The following is an 18995-nucleotide window of genomic DNA, read 5'->3' on the forward strand; positions in this document are numbered from 1 at the left end:
GTGAACATTTACTGTATATACTTATTAAGAATTAAAAGAAAATAATCTCTATGCTCCAGCTCACCAAGACTAAGTATTAAAAGTGGTGGTGTTTTCTAAAATCTAGATTTCTTAAATCAGCTCTCCATGCCAACATTTTCCATCTGGACCTTGCTCTGCCCTTTCTAACCTGCAGTGTTGTTTAACACACAGTGACCACGTGGCCTCATCATTTTTAATGGCGATTTGACAGATTTTTTTCTAGTTGACTTTCAACGGCCACATCACTCATCTTGCTGTTCGGAGGCCATCAGGTAGGACTAGGGACTCATTTCATTGGCACGTTTCCCTCGCATCCAGGAAATCATGAGGACTAATGCATTGTTGATACCGACGTTGGTGCTGGGAGGTGATGTGGTCTGTAACAAATATGTAAAAACGTGGAGGCGGCTTTGGAACTGGATAATGGATCGGGGCTAGAAGAATTTGGGGCTATTTGATAGAAAAAAATTTAGAATGCCTTGAAGAGATTGTTGGTGGAAATACTACTGTTTAAGGCAATTCTGTCGAGGGCTCAGAAAGAAGAGAAGAGGGCTACAGAGAAAGTGCCTGTTGTCTTAAAGAGGACCTATATCACCAGGAACAGAATGTGGCTAGAAATAGGAATGGTAAAGGTGTTTCTGACGATGTCCCAGATGGGAAGGAGAAGCACGCTATTGGACACTGGAGGAAAGGTGAATTTTGTTAGAAAACGGCAGAGAACATGATGGAATTTTGTTCTGTTGTTGGAAGGAAAGTAGAACTTGTAAGAAACGAATCTGGATATTTTGCTTGGAGAGCTCCAAGCAGTGTTGAAGGCGCAGCCTGGCTTCTCCTTGCTGGTTATCGTAAAATATGAGGGAAAAGAAAGAAATTGAGGAAGGAACTGCAAAGCAAAAAGGAACCAGTCTTCAATGATTTGAAAGATTCTCAGCTCATCTAGATAGCATACTTTGCAAACAGTGCCAAGAGCGTAGCTGGACAATCATTTGCTAAAGAGCTCGGCTGTGTGGCTAATGGATCCAATGAACCATGTTAGCAAAAGCTGGGAATAGAGATGGGGTTCCCCAGGAATGCTCCGTGGAGAGGGTTTGCACCTCTCTGAATGGCACAGGTGTCTGATGGATCTTTGAGAATTTTATATCCACAGAATCACTACTAGCCTGGACTAACAGGGGCAGGGGAAGCATGAAATGAAAAAAGAATGACCCTGAAGGCAGAGGCACAGATGCAGAAGTTTGGGCTGATGAGATCCCCTCAAGGCCAACACGGGGAGGCTGCCGCCCTATCTGGCCCAGAGGACAGAGCATCGAGCCACACAGGATTATTCTCAGGGCTTGAAATCTGATAGAATTTGCCCTGATAATTTTTAAGACTTCCTTAGGACCCATTACCCCCTTTTTTCCTTTCAATTTCTCCTGTTTGGAAAGAAAATGTCTACTCTATCCTGTGATATTGTGTTCTGTAAGCAGATACCTTGTTCTCTGGTTCACAGGTGAAGGGGAGTTTTACCAAAGGATGAATCATATCCCTTGGGTCTCACCCATATTGATCTATATGATTTAGATGATGAAGTTTGGGACTCTGAATTGATGACAGCCTAGACTTAGAGTGGATGCTGGGATGGTGAAGACCTTTGGAAATGTTGGGAAATGGGTGAACGTAATGTTGCATGTGGGAAGGATGTAAATTTTGAGAGGCCAGAAGGCGGACTGTTATGGGCTGAACTGTGTCCCCCACACAAAGAAAGTATGTTGAAGTCCTAATTCCCAGCACCTCAAAATGGAAATTATTTGGAAACAGGGTTGTTGCAGATATAATTAAGATGAGGTCATCCTAGAGTAGGGTGGGTGTTTATTCCAATATGACTGAGATGCTTAAGGAGAAACACAGGTACAAAGACACACAGGGAGAAGGTGGCCATGTGATAACAAGGCGAAGATTGGAGAGAGGCACAGGGACCTGGGTGGCTCAGCAGGTTAAGCATCTGACTCTTGATTTCAGCTCAGGTCATGATATCATGGTTCATGAGTTTGAGTCCCACTTGGGCGCCTGCTTGGAATTTTCTCTCTCCTTCTCTCTCTGCCTCTCCCCCTGCTCTCTCTTAAAAGTAAATAAACTTAAAAAAAAAAAAAAAAGATTGGAGAGAGGCATCCACAAACCAAAGAACAGCAAGGACTGCCAGCAAACACCGTAAGTTGACTGAGGCAAGGAAGGCTCTTGCCCTATAGATTTCAGAGGGTGGAGGGTCCTGCTGACACCTTCGTTCTAGATGTCTCATCTCCAGAACTATGAGAGAGAATACATTTCTGTTGTTTTAAACCACCCAGTTTTGTGGCACTTTTTTTTTTTAACGTTTATTTATTTTTGAGACAGAGAGAGACAGAGCGTGAACGGGGGAGGGGCAGAGAGAGAGGGAGACACAGAATCGGAAACAGGCTCCAGGCTCTGAGCCGTCAGCCCAGCGCCTGACTCGGGGCTCGAACTCACGGACCGCGAGATCGTGACCTGAGTCGAAGTGTCGGATGTTTAACCGACTGAGCCACCCAGGCGCCCCACACTTACTTGTTTTTTGTTTTTTTTTTTTTTTTTTTTTTTTTACAGTCATCTTAGGAAGCTGATATTGACTTTGATATACCTAATAGGAATTTTTGATAATTTGGACAAAATGTATGATGTATTTCACGTTTAAAATTTTTCATGAAACATATTCTAGCCCAGATTTCTTTGTATTCATACTTTCATTATTGTTAAATATAAAAAGGAAAATGCATCTTTATTTACATACGGAGTGAAATTTCCCAGTTTGTTTTCATAGCTAATTATAAATATCTTCAGCTAGGTAATAAACATTGTTTATACCCCATATGGTGGTTGTTCAAAAACTGAAATGTTCTCATAAAAGACTGAAATGTTAGGTTTTTAAATTTTTTTTTAACGTTTATTTATTTTTTTTTGAGACAGAGAGAGACAGAGCATGAACGGGGGAGGGTCAGAGAGAGGGAGACACAGAATCTGAAACAGGCTCCAGGCTCTGAGCTGTCAGCACAGAGCCCGATGCGGGGCTCGAACTCACAGACTGAGAGATCATGACCTGAGCCGAAGTTGGACGCTTAACCGACTGAGCCACCCAGGCGCCCCTTAGGTTTTTAAATTTAATGTTGTACGAATTGCAGAAATGATACTTACCCTTTTAGGTCACCCGCTTAAGCAAACTATAATTTAAAAAATTTTTTCTTTTAGTTTATTTACTTTTTGAGAGAGAGAAAGAGCAGAGGAGGGGCTGAGAGAGAGGGAGAGTGAAGATCCCAAGCAGGCTATGCACTGTCAGTGCATAGTCCAATGTGGGGCTCAAACCCATGAACCATGAGATCATAACCTGAGCTGAAATCAAGAGCTGGACGCTTAACCAACTGAGCCACCCAGGTGCTCCATTAAACTGTATTTTTTAAATAAAAATTTATAAATTTCCCTATGGCTTAGTCACTACTCTACTTGTAAGTTTTATATTGATTTTTCCATTGAGATACTGATGCTTATAACAACTGCTCTCCTTTTTACCGAATCTGTCTTCTTTATCAAGTTATCAAGTTTTAGAAAGAAGCATGTGACGGTGGCAATGAAGGTGTCTCTTGTACGGGAGGCTGATGTTCCCAGGGCGCGTTTAGTAGGGTTCTGTTTTCAGCCAACAGAGCCTTCATCCACCCCCAAGTACTCAGGAAGCCTTTGGGGAAAGAAAAAAAAAAGGAAGGAAGGAAGGAAGCCAGTTTTATTGTAGCTGTAGGAAAATTGCTCTAAACCATTCATGCACCTTTATTTGATCTCCTGGTCTGAACAGAGCATAAATTCAGCACGGCTGGCCAGATTAAAAGACTTAACGATGGAAACACCATCCTGCACACGCGATAAACGCGGGCTAGTGCTACAGGGATTTCACGATGCAAACCCTCTTTTTTTTTTTTTTTTCAATGGGCATTATCACTGCAGACACTTTCTGTTAAAGAAAAGATGACCAGGTTCATTCTAGAACCTTCTTTGATTATTCATGGCAGTGCTACAAATACATTGGGTCCAGTGTATTGTTGGAATGGATGTAACTCCTATTGAGTCAGAAAGAATGGCGTAAAGTGAAAATTGCTGAACTGCTAGGTATAGAAACTCCTTTGTGAATTTTTGGGTTTTGACAGGCTGTCCCGAGTCCATTTTTACCCCTTAATTGAAAGCAGCATGGTAAAAAAAAAAAAAAAAAAAAAAAAAAAGGTAGGAGTATGTGCTAAAACGGGAGACACCGTCCAGTGGGTCTCTCCCCACTCACTGATTCAGCAGGTCTCAGCCTGGAGGGTTGAGACTGGGGATTTTCATTTCTAACAAGTTTCCAGGCGATGCTGAGGCTGCCATTTGGGGGACCTCACGTTGAGAGTCACAGCTTAGCAAACAGCAGTTTGGAGGCAGTTCTGAGGCTGGAAATTTGAATGAGATTTCGGGGTTGGTTTTGGCTTTACGCTCCTTGAAGATTAGACACTAGAGGGCGGTGTGATCCTGGCCCACGGGGACAGAGAGCGGATGATGTCCCATCAAATCCAGACCTTTGCTTCAGCCCAGACATCTCTGATTTTTATCTGTTTTGTTTATTGACCGTTCACATAGGAATTTATTTTTTTTTAATTTTTTTTTAATGTTCATTTATTTGTGAGACAGAGACAGAGAACAAGTGGGGGAGGGGCAGAGAGAGAAAGGGAGACACAGAATCGGAAGCAGGCTCCAGGCTCTGAGCTGTCAGCACAGAGCCCAACACGGGGCTCGAATTCACGGACCGCGAGATCATGACCTGAGCCGAAGTAGGACACTTAACCAACTGAGTCAGCCAGGCGCCCCGGAATGTATTTATTTTTTTCCACATATGAAATTATATGTAAGAAAGGTTCTACTTCCAGGAATAAATTTAAAAGCTGCTCTCTTTTTGCTGGAGATGAGGGGTGAATTGGGGGGGGGGGTGTGATTTTATGTCCCATTGTTCAGACTGCTTTAGAATTGAAAGATAAATGGGCTCTTTAGAGTCTGGCGTTTCTAAAAGTGTTTTCAATGAATTCAAATTCGATTCATAATAGAAATAGAATTTTGAGACCAAGTAAGTTCAGAAGCATTGGGTTAAGTCAAGTCACACGAGTTCCCTTGCTGGAATGTTCCTCACAATCTTTATGTGTACGTTGGAGTTCCTTGAGAGGGGGCAGAGAATGCAGAGCCACTGTGAGTGTTTTGGAAAGAAACACCAATCTGGTCCTAATGCTTCATGTCTCTAGAAAGAAGTAAAGACTGGAAGATAACGTGACTGCTGGGTAGTGACAGGGCCTGTCTGCTGACCGCGGCTCAGCGTACCTTCCACAGGAAAAACCTACACGACCATGTGCTGCCCATGCCGAGGTGGGTCAAATGCACTTGGTTTTGGGGGCCTTGAATCCTTCCCGTTCCACCTGTTGGAATACTTTTCCTTCAGGCACCTGAAGGTGGGCTGCATCCCACACGTTCATACAAGTTGTGCTCCAATGCCCCTTTTGACTTCTCAAAACACCCTGTCCGAGATGGTTGTTTTTTTTTTCTGTCACTCTCTATATGCTTAATGGTTTTTGTTCAAATCGTCCCTTTGTTTTTGTTAACGTTTATTTATTTATCTTTTGGGGGGGCAGGGGCAGAGAGAGAGAGGAGAGAGAGAATCCCAAGCAGGCTCCCCACTGTCAGCACGGAGCCTGATGCGGGGCTCAAACCCATGAACTGTGAGATCATGACCTGAGCTGCAATCAAAGAGTCAGACGCTTAACTGACTCAGCCCCCAGGCACCCCTATTTCTTCCCTTTAAAAAGAAGAGCTGTATCCATCCATTGTGGTGTCTACTATATTTAGTATTTAGTAGGTCCTCAATTAGCATTTTTTTAGGATAAATTACCTAGTACTATCAAAGAATATAGCATAAGATTCACTATTGTACCCAACAGGGTTCTCCAGAGAAATAGAACCAATAGGAGTTTTTACATATTGCGTGTTAAAATGGCAAAAACTAGTGTGTTTTATGAAATAGTTCTGACAGGACCCAGATAATCCAAACACTATATGAATTTATGGAAAAATCTCCACTTGCATTTCTGGGTTTAAAATTCCAACATCTGACACTTTCCAGTAACTGTTTAAATTTAGTCATATTATATTTTTATACACCCTGGTATGTTAGAGAATATTCTTCCAGGCTTCAGGAAATTTGGATTCAAATATTATTAAGGGAGTGGGGATTTTGTATGTATCCAAAGGCCTCTCTGAGAAGGAATTCTACACTGGATTTTACTGCAATTAAGGTAACTGTCTTGGAAAATCCTGGCCACTTTTTTTTTTTTTTTTGAATTTTCCATCTTCCAAATCTCACAGAGGTGCTTCTCGTAAGCAGGTTGACCTGTAACCACACAGTGGAAGCGAGTTCAGGCAAATATCATTCCAGGCTTCTTCCGTGCAGGAGGGAGGATGCCCTGACAGGTGGTTGTGGTGGGGATGATCTGGAGTTGCCGACGGACAAAGAAGCACAGACGTTTGTGAGGTGAACGAGCTTAAGATAAAAATCCACCTTCTGAGGAGCCTTCCCCTGCTGAGTCTCACAGAATTTTTTTTATCCCTTCTCCTTGACTCACAAAGTCCCTCTTGCCCTGCGGACCATTGAGATAATGGGGGCAGGGAGTGTGTGTATGTGTGTGTGGTGTCTTAGATATAAAACAAAGCCTGGAAATCGATGTGCTGTGTTAAAGAACTCCTGTGTTAAGGTCTTGGCTTCTGGTATTCTTAGTGGCAGCGATCTACACGTGTGCGGTCTACAGTGAGCAATACACGTATTTCCGTAAGTGTGTTCGCACACACTTGCTAGTAACAATCACCTGGCTGTCTGGTAATTTCACTTTGAAAGGAGGTTAGAGATAATGTTCACCATAGAAGATGAAGTTCCCTGGAAAAGAGTGAGTGGCTTTGGGTGGAATTTCGGCTTTCCGTGGGCAAAGAGCTTTGGGAGGGATGATCTTCTGGATTACCCCATGTTATCTACCACCCACCCTGTTCCTTCACAAGGTGGGCCCCATGAAGACTGGCTTATTTGGGGACCTATTACGTTGACTGTCCTCTTCTTCGAGGTAAAATAAATGCTGATCCAAATTCTATCAATAAAGCTCTTACCTAAGTGGAGTAGGTGGCAATGATAGACGCTAGATTACATCAGTCAAGACGAATAATGACAATGAAAACTATTTGCCAGTGGTTGGGGTGAGAGATCTGTTTTCCATTTACTTCTACTTCACAGAGAGTAGGGATATGCTCCTCCATATGGAACGTTTCTGGGGTGTTCTAGGTGTTTCTTGTGTAAGTGGCTGAGGAAATGACTATCTGTGGAGCCATCGATGAGCCATACTGACAGCCATCTGGAAGCCTACTCTCTTCTTTCATTCATCATATTTCTGTTCAGCCTGCCTGTGGGTTGTTGCACAATTCTACAGTTGAACTTTGAGCTGAACTTCTGGTCTTTTCCTCTCCATGACTTCCACGGGCCTACCTACAGCTATTTCCACTGTCCTGGAGAAGCTGAATTTCCTCCACCCTCTGAATTTTGGCTTGAGAAAACCAGAGATCAATCTAAGGGAAGAAACACAATCTCCCACTTGATGGCGATGGAAGAGGACCACAGCCTCTTTGGAGAGAGGAGGAGAAGAACAGGCCACAGTGCCAGGATTAGGCCTCATTTCCAAGGACCCTTTTTTCCATTCTACCTCAGCTCCCCATTCTCATGGCCGTACTGTATTCTCCCTCTAATAAGGGATCCAGTCGTCTGGCTGTGTCTACAAACATCTCTTCTTGCTATGTCATCAGCTACGGTCACTGTACTATTCCTTAGCTCCATTGGGATATCTGTCCCCCCCGCCCCCCAATATTCCAGCCTTCTCCTTTCGTTCTTTCCCTTATTTCTACAACAATCATACCAATGCCTTAAGCTCCATCACCTGCCCATGTTTAGATCACATCTGTGTGGGAAAAAACCTCATTCTAAGGGTTTTTGTTTGGACAACATTTCTCAGTTGGTGATTTTGCATTCTTTATCTCGTCTATTGGATGAATAGCTGAGTTCTCCATCAGGGCTTTCCCCATCTTTCATGGAGTTCCTGGAGTGCCCTTCCAAGAGGAAGTACCAGACTCTCCTGGGTGCAATTTTCAGCCGCTACTCAGAGATTCTCCAGATTCCGATGTACCCCACCCCCAAGCCGAGAACCACTCCGAGACCTCTGCCCAGATTACTTTCCCAAAAAGGGAGCCCCTGAGGGTCAGGTCTGCACGCTGCCGGATTTAGTGCTGCACGAGGCGAGTGTGGAGGGCCACGCTCTTTAAATGACTTGTGCACACAAATATCTGAACTGCTTCAGCCCACAAAAGACTTTCAGCCGCTCCGCACCCCTGGAAGCACGTGGGTAGTCAAGTGAAACCTGTCTTCTCCTGATACCTTTGAATAACCACCCATAATTATTACTTCTAGCGACCTTCTAGAATCTGGCTTTACTGGTCTGTCCACATGTCCTGAGATTCTGAGTGCTCAGCGTGTACTCCAAGGACGCAATTCCCAATCAAAACCAAATCAGTGCTTCCTAACACATACCATCAACAAGCACAGAAAAATAATACCTCTGGCACGTGCCGTTTAACCTAATACCTGCTTGGACAGGCATTGATACTACATGCTTTCTACGCCTCATTTTGAATCCTCGGAAGTTCACAAAGCAGATATTGTCTCAACCTGGCAGATGGGCAGGCAGACATTCCAGGAGAGATAACGTGGCTTGCCCGGGGTCATGCAGTTTAGTATCCAGTTCTGTAAGGATGTAAAGCTCGAAATCTTCTTCCGCCTGCTTGGTGGGGCGTGCTGATCTGAAGTTCCCTTCTCTCATTCCTTTCAAGTTGTTGTACAGCCTTGTTTCCCTCCTCCTCTGTCCAGGTAGCCCTCCCCCCACCCCCAAATTTCCAGTGTGTGGCGTACAGCTTCAGGTTGCCGTCTACAACAATGCGCATCATTAAATGTCACGTATTATCTATCCCTACTGCTATAAGATGCGGCATGCGTACCCTTTTTCTCATTAAAATTAAAAAAAAAAATCTTTATTTTTGAGAGAGAGAGAGAAACAGAACGTGAGTGGGGGAGGAACACAGAGAGAGAGGGACACACAGAATCTGAAGCAAGCTGCAGGCTCTGAGCTGTCAGCCCAGAGCCCAGTGCAGGGCTCGAACTCATGAACCGCAAGTTCACGGCCTCAGCCAACTGAGCCACCTCAACCAACTGAGCCACCCAGGCGCCCCATTCTCTTTTTCTTATTGAAGGATAAGAATAACTGACATCCAACATCCTGTTAGTTTCAGGTGTACATCACAGTGATTTGATATTTTTAGACCATTATGAAATGATCCTCACAATAAGTGTAGTTACCATCCATTGCCATACAAAGGTATTACAACATGACTCATTATATTCCCTATGCTGTATAATACATTGGCATGGTTTATTTTAAAACTGGAAGTTTGTACCTCTTCATCCTTTTCATGTATTTTGCCCCTTCCCAGCCCCCCCTCCCCCAATTTGGCTTATGTATCTGTGAGTCTCTTTCTGTTTTGTTTCATTCATTTTGTTTTTCAGATTCCACATACAAATGAAATCATATAGTATTTTTCTCTGACTTATTTCACTTAGCTTTGTACTCTCTGGATCCATCCATTTTGTCACAAATGGCGAGATTTCATTCATTTCATGGCTGAGTAATGCAGCATGTATTCTTGAAATCAGTTCAGTGGACATTTACAGAGGTTTTCTTTGAATAGTTTAAGCCCCCCACAAGCTGTTCCTTGGGCCGAAGAGATCCTGCGCTATTTATTGCTAGTGGCATCTAAGAGTTGTCAGGCTTTCCGGGATGGGGTGCTTAATTCCCAGCTGGAAAGGTTCCTAGATTGAAAGTTCAGATGCAGGGGGAAGAGCGTCTGCATTGACAGCCAGCTCTATCCTTTGGATGCTATGAGGCATCGACCCCTTCTGTTCCAGCCTGCTGCTGATGCTGCTAGCCGACTTTCAGAAGTTGTTTCAAGGATGCTTTGCCTTTACCACCACACTTAACAGCATACAATTTTGAGTAAATGTGGCAGCCCCCCTCCAGCCTTGGGCAAATGATAAAAAGCAATGACATTTTAATTATTATTTGATTCATGTACCTTCTCCATCACAAGGAGTAGAAATAAGAATTCTATACAAATTATTCTTTTCCTATGGCCCTCTCAGTTCTGATATAATTTTTTTTCCCTCTCTGGAAGGAATACTTGTCCGTATTTTATTTTGCCCTACTAGGACAAAGCAAGGGTGGTCCCCTATTGGGTGAAACCGGTGTCTGAAGCAGACACTGGAAAGGGGTCTTGGCACACGCTGTTCCCTCCAGCAGAAAAGTAAAGCTTGTCTGGGCTTACCTTTGTGGTCTTAAAAGCGAGAGAAGAGGACGCTTTGCACAGAAGGAGAGCATTAGTCAGCAAAAAAAAAGAAAAAAAAGAAATTCACAAGGTGAGCGCGGCGTTCTGTCCTCTGCTCCGCTGGGACACGAGGCCAGCCGCCGTCAGCCGCGATGTCCAAGTTCCGGTCTGCAGGGCAGATCTGCAACACCTGCCGAAAATCTTGATTGAGCAATGAGGCACGCCGTGGCGTGCTGCAATCCGCAGCAGACCGGAAGGACCGGGCAGAGTTCATTACCACGGATTAATGAGCCCTCCGCCTTTGCATCCGCAGAGAATTGACTTTTTTCCTTGTATTAAAAATAGATCACTGCTATCACATTAACAGCTTCTTGGAGAAGCGAAGTTTTCGGGTTTTCTCAGCACCTATTTTTGTTAGTGGCAAGAAGACCAGTCGGTCACACTCCCGCTACTATTTTACTAGCTTCGTATTTGGATCTCACACCCCGGGTCTTTTCCCAAGTCACAGTGTTCTTCCTTTGGAACATCTAATTGGGTTGAATTTTTGAGGGCACATACTTGCCTTTTTCTTCCATGACATTTTACTTGAATGCTTATCTCCAAAGCTTGATGCATTTCCCACCCCCAACCATTTCCTTCGAGCAAGCCTCCGTTGCTAGAATCTCCAAAGCAATTTGGTCTCTGAGGCTGAAGATTCAGCCACCTGCCTCTCTTTGTTGCCATTGTTAATGAGCTACATCATTTTTTTTTTTTTTTTTTTTTTTTTTTCTGCTGTATCACTTACAACCTGCTTTTGAGCCACCTCCTTCCGGACATTTGCAGCTGGTTCCAGGCCAGTATTCTTCTCCCTGCTTGTGGGTGTACCTCCCAGGGCTGGCACTGGCCAGTCAGCACTGCGGATTTTAGATAATGACCTCGAAACTCACATTCTTAGATTAGGTCAGTTGCCCTTATAATTGTTTCCAAAGGTAGGAAAGGAAAGAAAAGGAAAGGGCAGTGTTGTCCAAAATTCTCCTTTTGTATTTAGTAGAAGAGAACAGGGTGTGTGTGGGATGCCCCCCCCGCCCCCCCCCCCCCCCCCAATGCTCTAAGAACTTGCTGTGGGTATTTTAGCCCCCTCCAACTCTTCAACATTCTCTCCTTAGCTTTCTGGGTCACCCTGACTGTGGAAGAGAAACCCCAAGAGGTGTATACCAAGAGGTATCCAGTGTGATACCTCAGATAACAGTGTCTGTGGAGTGGACACAGTTAAGTTTCCGAATATTGTTTTTTCCCCTCACCCAGCCTTTTTTTTAAAATTCCCAAGATCTGGAAAATCTAAGCTAGAGATAATGAATTTGTAGAATGATTTGCTTCCCGCTGCCAAAAATGCCTGCATTACTTTGGCAACTATGTTTTACACCCTCTTTATAACCCCCCCCCCCCCCCAATTCCTACAGTGTCCTCAGAATAACTATACTAGAAAGTTACAGACCAAAGATGGGGATAAGGTCTGCCAAAATTGGACACCTGTAAATGAAATTTAAGCATTTAGTTAAATTTCATATACTTTCAAATAAAATAACATTTTAGTTTACTCTTTAGCGTTAAAGCAGGAAAAGCCCGGTAAATTTAGATAAAGCCAGCATATGTTGTTCTAATCCGGGCCAGGATCAGACGGAGAAGAAGCTGATGCTGTAGGAAGTAAGGAGAGCTGTTTAATTTCTCTTTCTCTGCCGCAAATAGAAAACAAAGGACGATTTTTTTTTTTTAAGACCTCTGAGTAAAAATACGCTGGTTGCAGGGGCTAGAACAATGCCTAGTTTGTAGTAAGCCCTGAATTAATTGTTAATAAGAGGGGTTAGTACTTTAGAAGGAATCTCTACCAATGCCATTCAGTAGTTTCCTCCTCATGCAGTCTCGTCTCAAAACTTCTCATTTTCCCATTAGTGCAATGGCTGTGGCTTCCCAGACTCACACGTATGCTCTGCGATGTAATTAGGCAGTAACAGGAGATGTTCCAATTCCGACTGTCTTAGCAAAATGCTAGTAATGTGGTCTTGCCATCAAACCTCAGGCAGCCGAAGAAAAAGGGTGCCTGGCCATGTCAAATTTCGAAAAATAATTGCTAACAGTAACGTCAGCCCAGACTTACTGAGCCTTGCCTGTGGGCTGGCCACTTGACGCACGTCTTAACCTCTTTAATCTTCGCGACAATCCGACGAAGTATGACTGTTCTTGTCCCCATTTTGCAGGTGAGAAAATTGAGGTGCAGAAAAGTGAAGTAACTTTCCCCAGGTCATGCAGTGTGCCGGACTCTCTTCAGTGGGGCGGGTTGGCTGCACGAATGAAACAAATGTCCCTGCATCAAAGACCATCTTGGGCCATCTCCTTCCTTCTTCTGTTGTCGGGGACACAGGAGGTTGGCAAATTGGACCAGTTAGCTTTTCTCAGGTCTGCTGGTTTCTGTTCCTTTCTGGACGAGTCCTGATCGCTGCTTCTCCTGCTTCCGGTATCTGAGATGGCCCAGCTCCCAGTCCTCTGTGCCCCCTCCCTGCCTGGCCAAGCTGTCGGGGCATAGTCCACACAGTGAAGTGTGCACCCTGCTCGAGCCAACTTCCTTTGTAAAGTCACACAGAGACTCGGGTTTGGGATCTAGATCTTTCTGGGAATATAGGTGTCTGGGGGCAGGGGAAGGGGGGCGGGGGGGAGGCCAACATCTTTTCCAGACTGCTGTGACCAAAGAAACCTAATTCAGAATTTCTTTAGAATTTTGTGCTCAGTAGCTTAAAGTCCTAGAACCAGATTTAGAAAAGACTCCCAGCGCCGCCTCCCACCTGGTGTAGACGCCACCCGAACCCTCCCCTCCCCCTTCCCCACAGATGATGTTTTCCAGCCTCTGCAAGAGTAAAGGGGCATCAGATGGTCAGCTCACAATGTTGTTGCTTTTTCCTTGCTTTTTCACTTTCCACCTGAATAGGAGGTGTTTTGATATGTAGGGAAGAATCTATATGCGTCAGGAAAGAACTAGACATTGTCTTGACTCTGAAGCACATTCTTCCGAGTTACCTGATCCTAGCCTTTCATCGCCAGGTGGGCTATTTTCCAGACCTGTACACTGTAGATAAGTACATGCAACATGAAATAATTCTTATTTCATGCAGGTGAACTCTGCCCAGTAGAGGGACCGTCCTTCCTCCATGTGGTAAAAACTCTAAATGTTTCCAGTAAGGATGTAAATGAGAAAGGACGCTACATTCTTTTCTGGATGTTGGAGTAAATAGTAAAGAAGAAGCCATTTGTCACGTGTCCTGGGTGGCTCTATCACCATCCTCCTCGAGATGGCATTCCAGGGCCTCCCCCAGCAGAAGGCGGCACTAGACCTCCCTCACCTCCGGAGTCTCCCTCCTCCCCTCTCCTGAGTCCTCTCTACCGACACCATGGGGTGCTGTGGCTGTGGAAGTTGCGGTGGCTGAGGCGGTCGCTGCGGCAGGTGCATCACCTGCAGGTGCTACCGGGTGGGCTGCTGCCCCTGCTGCTGCGGCTGCGGGAAGGGCTGTGGGAAGGGCAAGACGCAGTGCTGTTGCTGGGTGGCTGGGGGGTAAGAGGCCGTGGGGCATCTGCTCCCTCCAGTTAATGAGATGTTCCTGTCTGCCTCTGCTCCCACACCTCCCCGCTTGCTATCACCTGGGTGCCCTGGACTTACTCTTTTTTTTTTTTTTAATTTTGTAAATGTTTATTTGAGAGAGAGAGAGAGAGAGAGAGAGCACAGAAGGGGCAGAGAGAGAGAGGGAGACACAGAATCTAAAGGAGGCTCCAGGCTCTGAGCTGTCAGCACACAGCCCATTGTGGGGCTCAAACTCACGAATGTGAGATCATGACCTGAGCCGAAGTTGGACATTTAACCAACTGAGCCACCCAGGTGCCCCACTCTTTTTTTTTTTTTTAAGTTTTATTTTTTATTTGAGCAGGTGAAAGTACATGAGTGGGAGAGGGGCAGAGGGAGAGAGAGAGAGAATCTCAAGCAGGCCCCATGCTCAGTGTGGATCCCCATGCGGGGCTCCGTCCCACGACCCTGGGACCATGACCTGGGCTGAACACAAGAGTCGGATGCTCAACCAACTGAGCCACCCAGGCGCCCCAGGACTTCCTCTTTGGAACAATATGGCTGGATTTTGAACTCTGTGCCCTTCTCTATCAACTCAATGGTCCCAAACCATTTTATTTGAAAAAAATCCCAAAGAAGTCATGGGCTTTGCAAGGATGTAAACCCAGCCAACACCTGAAGATCAGTCACTCCGTGAGCCCAGCCAAAGGGATCACGATCCTGAGTATTCTCTCTGAGCTGTATTCGTGTGGTCTCCCAACTTAGTACTTCTTCTGCTCTGCACCTGTGCGCAAACTATTTTTATTACTATTACCGTTTTCCATTACTTTCACTATTATTTCCAGTCACCATGTAGGTATTGCCCAAGTTTCCAAATGAAACACAGAAAACAGCCACAGATGGACAAGCGGGCAAAGAAATTGTGATGTGATATGCCTGTGTACGTGTGCATGTGTGCGTGTGTGTAAGTGACAGAAGCCAGAGAAAAATAACTGCTGTTTGAGGTCTCTTGTATGTGGAATCAAAAAAAGGACAACAAGATCATAGATACAGGGAAGAGGTAGGTGGTTACCGGGGGTGAGGGTGGGACAAACAGGGGAAGGGGGGTAAAACAAAATCAAAGATGCAGAAAACAGCCCTCAGTGATTCTGCTTTTATTCTGCTGTGGCTACAGGGGGCCTGCAGGAAGTTTCTGTCATCCTGGCCGAGCTGTACGGATGTGTATATGGCAGCGGAAGGAGCTCAGGGCTGCTGGGCAGGCCACCGCCAGGCCTGGGGCCTCCCCTCCCAGCCACCTGTCATTTCTTCATCTCCTGAGACTGGTAGGCACTTCCCCCAGACGTTTCAGCGCCCACTGCCTTGTGTGCCTCTTCCCGAAAGGCCCAGTGACCCTACTCATTTGTCAAATGTGGGTCATGTGCCCTGTAACGACAATTTCCTCAAGCCAGATCTAAATATTTCACCTACATCAAGGCAAAGGGCTAGAACCGTAACCTTTTTCTTTCTTCTCAGAAATGGTTATTCTCTCGCCATTCCTTTCTTTTTTTGTTGTTTCATGTTTTTTAATGTTTTTATTTTATTTTTGGGAGAGAGAGAGAGAGCGCGAGCAGGGGAGGGGCAGAGAGAGGGAGACACAGGATCCGAGACAGGCTCCAGGCTCCAAGCTGTCAGCACAGAGCCAGACTTGGGGCTCGAACTCATGGACCATGAGATCATGACCTGAGCCCAAGTAGGACGCTTAACCGACTGAGCTACCTAGGCACTCCCCCTTTCTTTTTTTTAAGTTTTATTTTTTATTTGAGCAGGAGAAAGTACATGAGTGGGAGAGGGGCAGAGGGAGAGAGAGAGAGAGAGAGAGAGAGAGAGAGAGAATCTCAAGCAGGCTCCATGCTCAATGTAGTACCCCATGCAGGGCTCTGTCCCACGACCCTGGGATCATGACCTGAGCTGAAAACAAGAGTCAGCAGCTCAACCGACTGAGCCACCCAGGAGCCCCCATCTTGTCATTTCTCTCCCCTTACTTCTATTGTTTATGATTTTTTTTTTTTAGCTTTTATTTTTATTTGTTTTGAGAGAAAGAGCATGTGTGCTTACGCACGAGCGTGTGGAGGGGGTGCGGGCAGAGAGAGAGGGAGACTGAATCCCAAGCAGGCTCCGTGCTGTCGATGCAGAGCCCAATGCCGGGCTCGATCCCATGAACTGTGAGCTCATGACCTGAGCCAAAATCAAGAGTCAGCTGCTTAACCAACTGAGCTACCCGGGTGCCCCATGACTTCTGTTTTTGTTGTTTCTGTAAGTCATTCTATGTACAAAACAAAGCATTTAAGATATTTCTCCCTAAGGTGCTCCTACCAATCAAGAAAACCTACCCCTTACAAAGCAAACATATATTTTAATATATATATTATAATACATTATATTACATATATTAAATATATATATAAATCTTATATATATCTTACATATATAATACATACATATATATTATATATAAATCTTTCTATTTAATGAGATACCAAATAAAAATTTTTCATTTCAAAATACTCTTTTCCCTTCTGTGTTTGTTCCTTTTAATTATAAATGTACATTTAGGATATTCATGCATATTGCAAAAAAATGGGAAAAAAAACATCAGAATGGTCACGTGTAAAAAAATCTGCAGCTTATTTCCCCTTGTTATTTCTCAAGAGGCTAAACATTTTTTTTTTTTTAATTAGCATTTCAGTTTGGTTATGAGTCATTGACACGGTGCAAAAAGCATCCAAATCCATGGGAACTGACACGTCCACCACATTTCTCCTTCCCCCGTGTCAGGTCATTGTTATTAGCTTTGTTTGTCCTTCCAGAAAAGTTGTGTGTGTATATAAGCCACTACCCACACTTACATTTACACAAATGAGGAGCTACTACACTCATTGTTTTCCACCTAATGGTTTATTCTACCTCATACTTCTCTCCACCTAATAATTTATTTTATAGGCCTTTACCACGATGTAATGATCTTCCTCGTCTTTATCCCATTAATAGTATTACAGGTGAACATATTGACGGACCATAATACATCATCCCTGTCTCCACGTAACAACCTTTAAATAGTTTCCACTCCTGTGTTCTCAGAAACAGTATTGTCATGAAAAACAGTTGTGTGAGTCATTTCCCAGGTGTGCAGTATAGCAATAGTGTCTATTTCTACCAGAGAAATCTATAGGTGGAAAGATACGTGCATTTGTAATTGGGGGTGTGGAGTTTTCCCTCACAGCAATGGAGCTGATTTGTACACGCACCAACCATCTTTGAGACTGCCCGTGGACCCATTGCCAGAGAACTAAGTGTATTGTTACTCTTCTGGATTATTTTCTGGTCTGCCAGGGGACAAATGGTATCTCATTGTCATTTGATATTCATTTTTCTTAGGAGTTAAACATCTACGTGTCTGAGCCTTATTTTGCTTTCTCTGAATTCCCTGTTCACATGCTTTGCCCATTTTTCTATTAGATGACTGATCTTTTTCTTATCAGTTGGTATTGCTTCTTTAGAAATTAAGGAAAGCAGCTTTAATGAGTTGCAATATTTACTGCAGATTACTCTTTGTCTTCTGGGTTTGTTTGCCGTGATTTTTCTCCCACATGTAAGTTTATGGTGTCAATTCGTTTTTCTAAATGACTTCGAGGTTTTATGCTACTTTAGAAAGGTTTGAGGTTATAAATAGTGTTTATGTGTTTTTTCTACTATTTTTGTGGTTTCATTTTTTATATCTGTGTACTAATATATATACTGCATATTGATAAAGTTATTTTATCACTTTTGCACCTAATTTAGTTTTTCTTTGAAAAAAATTCTGCCATTCTGCCAATCTTATTAAATATTCCATTTTTTCTTCCTTTGTATAAGATGGTATCTTTATCATAGTCTAAAATCCCATATAAACTAGGGACTAAATCAGAACTTTCTACTCTATTCCAGTGGACTGTCTCTTCATGTTGCTATGTTATTGTAGTTAAGAGTTTAGTGTAGCATGTTATTCTCTGCAAATAATTTAATCTCATTTTCCCTTGACAAAGCATTTTCTTGGTTCTTCTTTGTTCGGTTTCCAAATAAAATGTAGCATCACCCTTACGAGTTCTGAAAAAAAAAATGTATTTTTTCCTCTGGTATAGGATTTAACTTATAAACTTATTTAGAAAGCATGATGTCTTTATATAATTTTTCTTCCTAACCAAGGACAAGATAGGCCTTTCTATATGTTTAGGTGTTATTTTGTAATCTTCAGAAGTGTTTGCCAGGCATATTCATATATGCCTTACACATTTATTAAATTACTAAATAAATTAAATATAATTATTGTTGCATTATTTTTGTCCTACCATAACTCAGGTCTGTAAGTCCCACGCATCTTCTAAATGGTTGTTGTACCACGAAGGCTGTTGATTGCTATATATTTACTTTCTATACTGTGATCTTAGTTTTTAGTTGAGTCTTCTGGGTGTATGCTTGTAGTCTCTGGAATAATGATAATTTTGCCTCCTCTAGTATAGTTTTTCACTGCTCATTTTTTTGCTTGTCTGTGTTGGCTTATACCACTAGTCCAACCAATTAAATAGGAAGAATAATAGTGGTCATCCTTTCCTTGGTTTTGCTAGAAGTAGCAATATCATTACTTTTCCCTAGTAAGTAAATGTTGGCTTTGGGGCTGAGTTTTATTTTCAGTCCAGTGATCGGATTTTAGAATTTGGAGAAAAGTATATCTGAAACACAAATCTTGAATGGGCATTCTATATTTCCATGGCAGACTGCTCAATCTGTCTTCTATTGAAGTTGCAAAGGACAAGCACAGATGATTCTCAGCACAATTCATCCAAAAATTAGAAAGACTCTTTAA

At 43.5% G+C, this 18995-nt stretch overlaps 1 protein-coding gene and 1 long non-coding RNA gene across 5 annotated transcripts in view; one reads left to right on the top strand and one right to left on the bottom strand.

Annotated features, from left to right (window-relative positions):
- The window catches only part of LOC112867318 (thiamine transporter 2-like), a 44411-nt gene extending 31325 nt beyond the window's left edge, over positions 1-13086 (bottom strand). For 2 of the 3 annotated variants that reach the window (XR_015255603.1, XM_086719838.1), the window contains exons 1-2: positions 12665-13085; positions 10531-10720 (exon numbers count right to left, since the gene is read on the bottom strand). The gene's annotated coding sequence lies outside the window, so the exon portion shown is untranslated. Of the gene's footprint in view, positions 1-10530; positions 10721-12664 lie in introns of all 3 variants that reach the window. The other variant, XM_086719839.1, reaches the window with a different exon arrangement.
- Positions 167-13807, top strand: LOC147578720 (uncharacterized). Of its 2 annotated transcripts, none has more exons than XR_015255605.1 (3): positions 167-293; positions 5319-5439; positions 13674-13807. It is a non-coding gene; the product is annotated as an uncharacterized LOC147578720 (long non-coding RNA). The 2 variants fall into 2 exon arrangements; XR_015255604.1 differs by lacking the exon at positions 13674-13807 and adding an exon at positions 12765-13204.
- The last annotated feature ends 5188 nt before the right edge of the window (positions 13808-18995 follow it).

Source organism: Puma concolor, chromosome C1, assembly GCF_028749965.1.
Source record: "Puma concolor isolate L17-30 chromosome C1, mPumCon1.1.hap2, whole genome shotgun sequence".
NCBI lineage: Eukaryota > Metazoa > Chordata > Mammalia > Carnivora > Felidae > Puma > Puma concolor.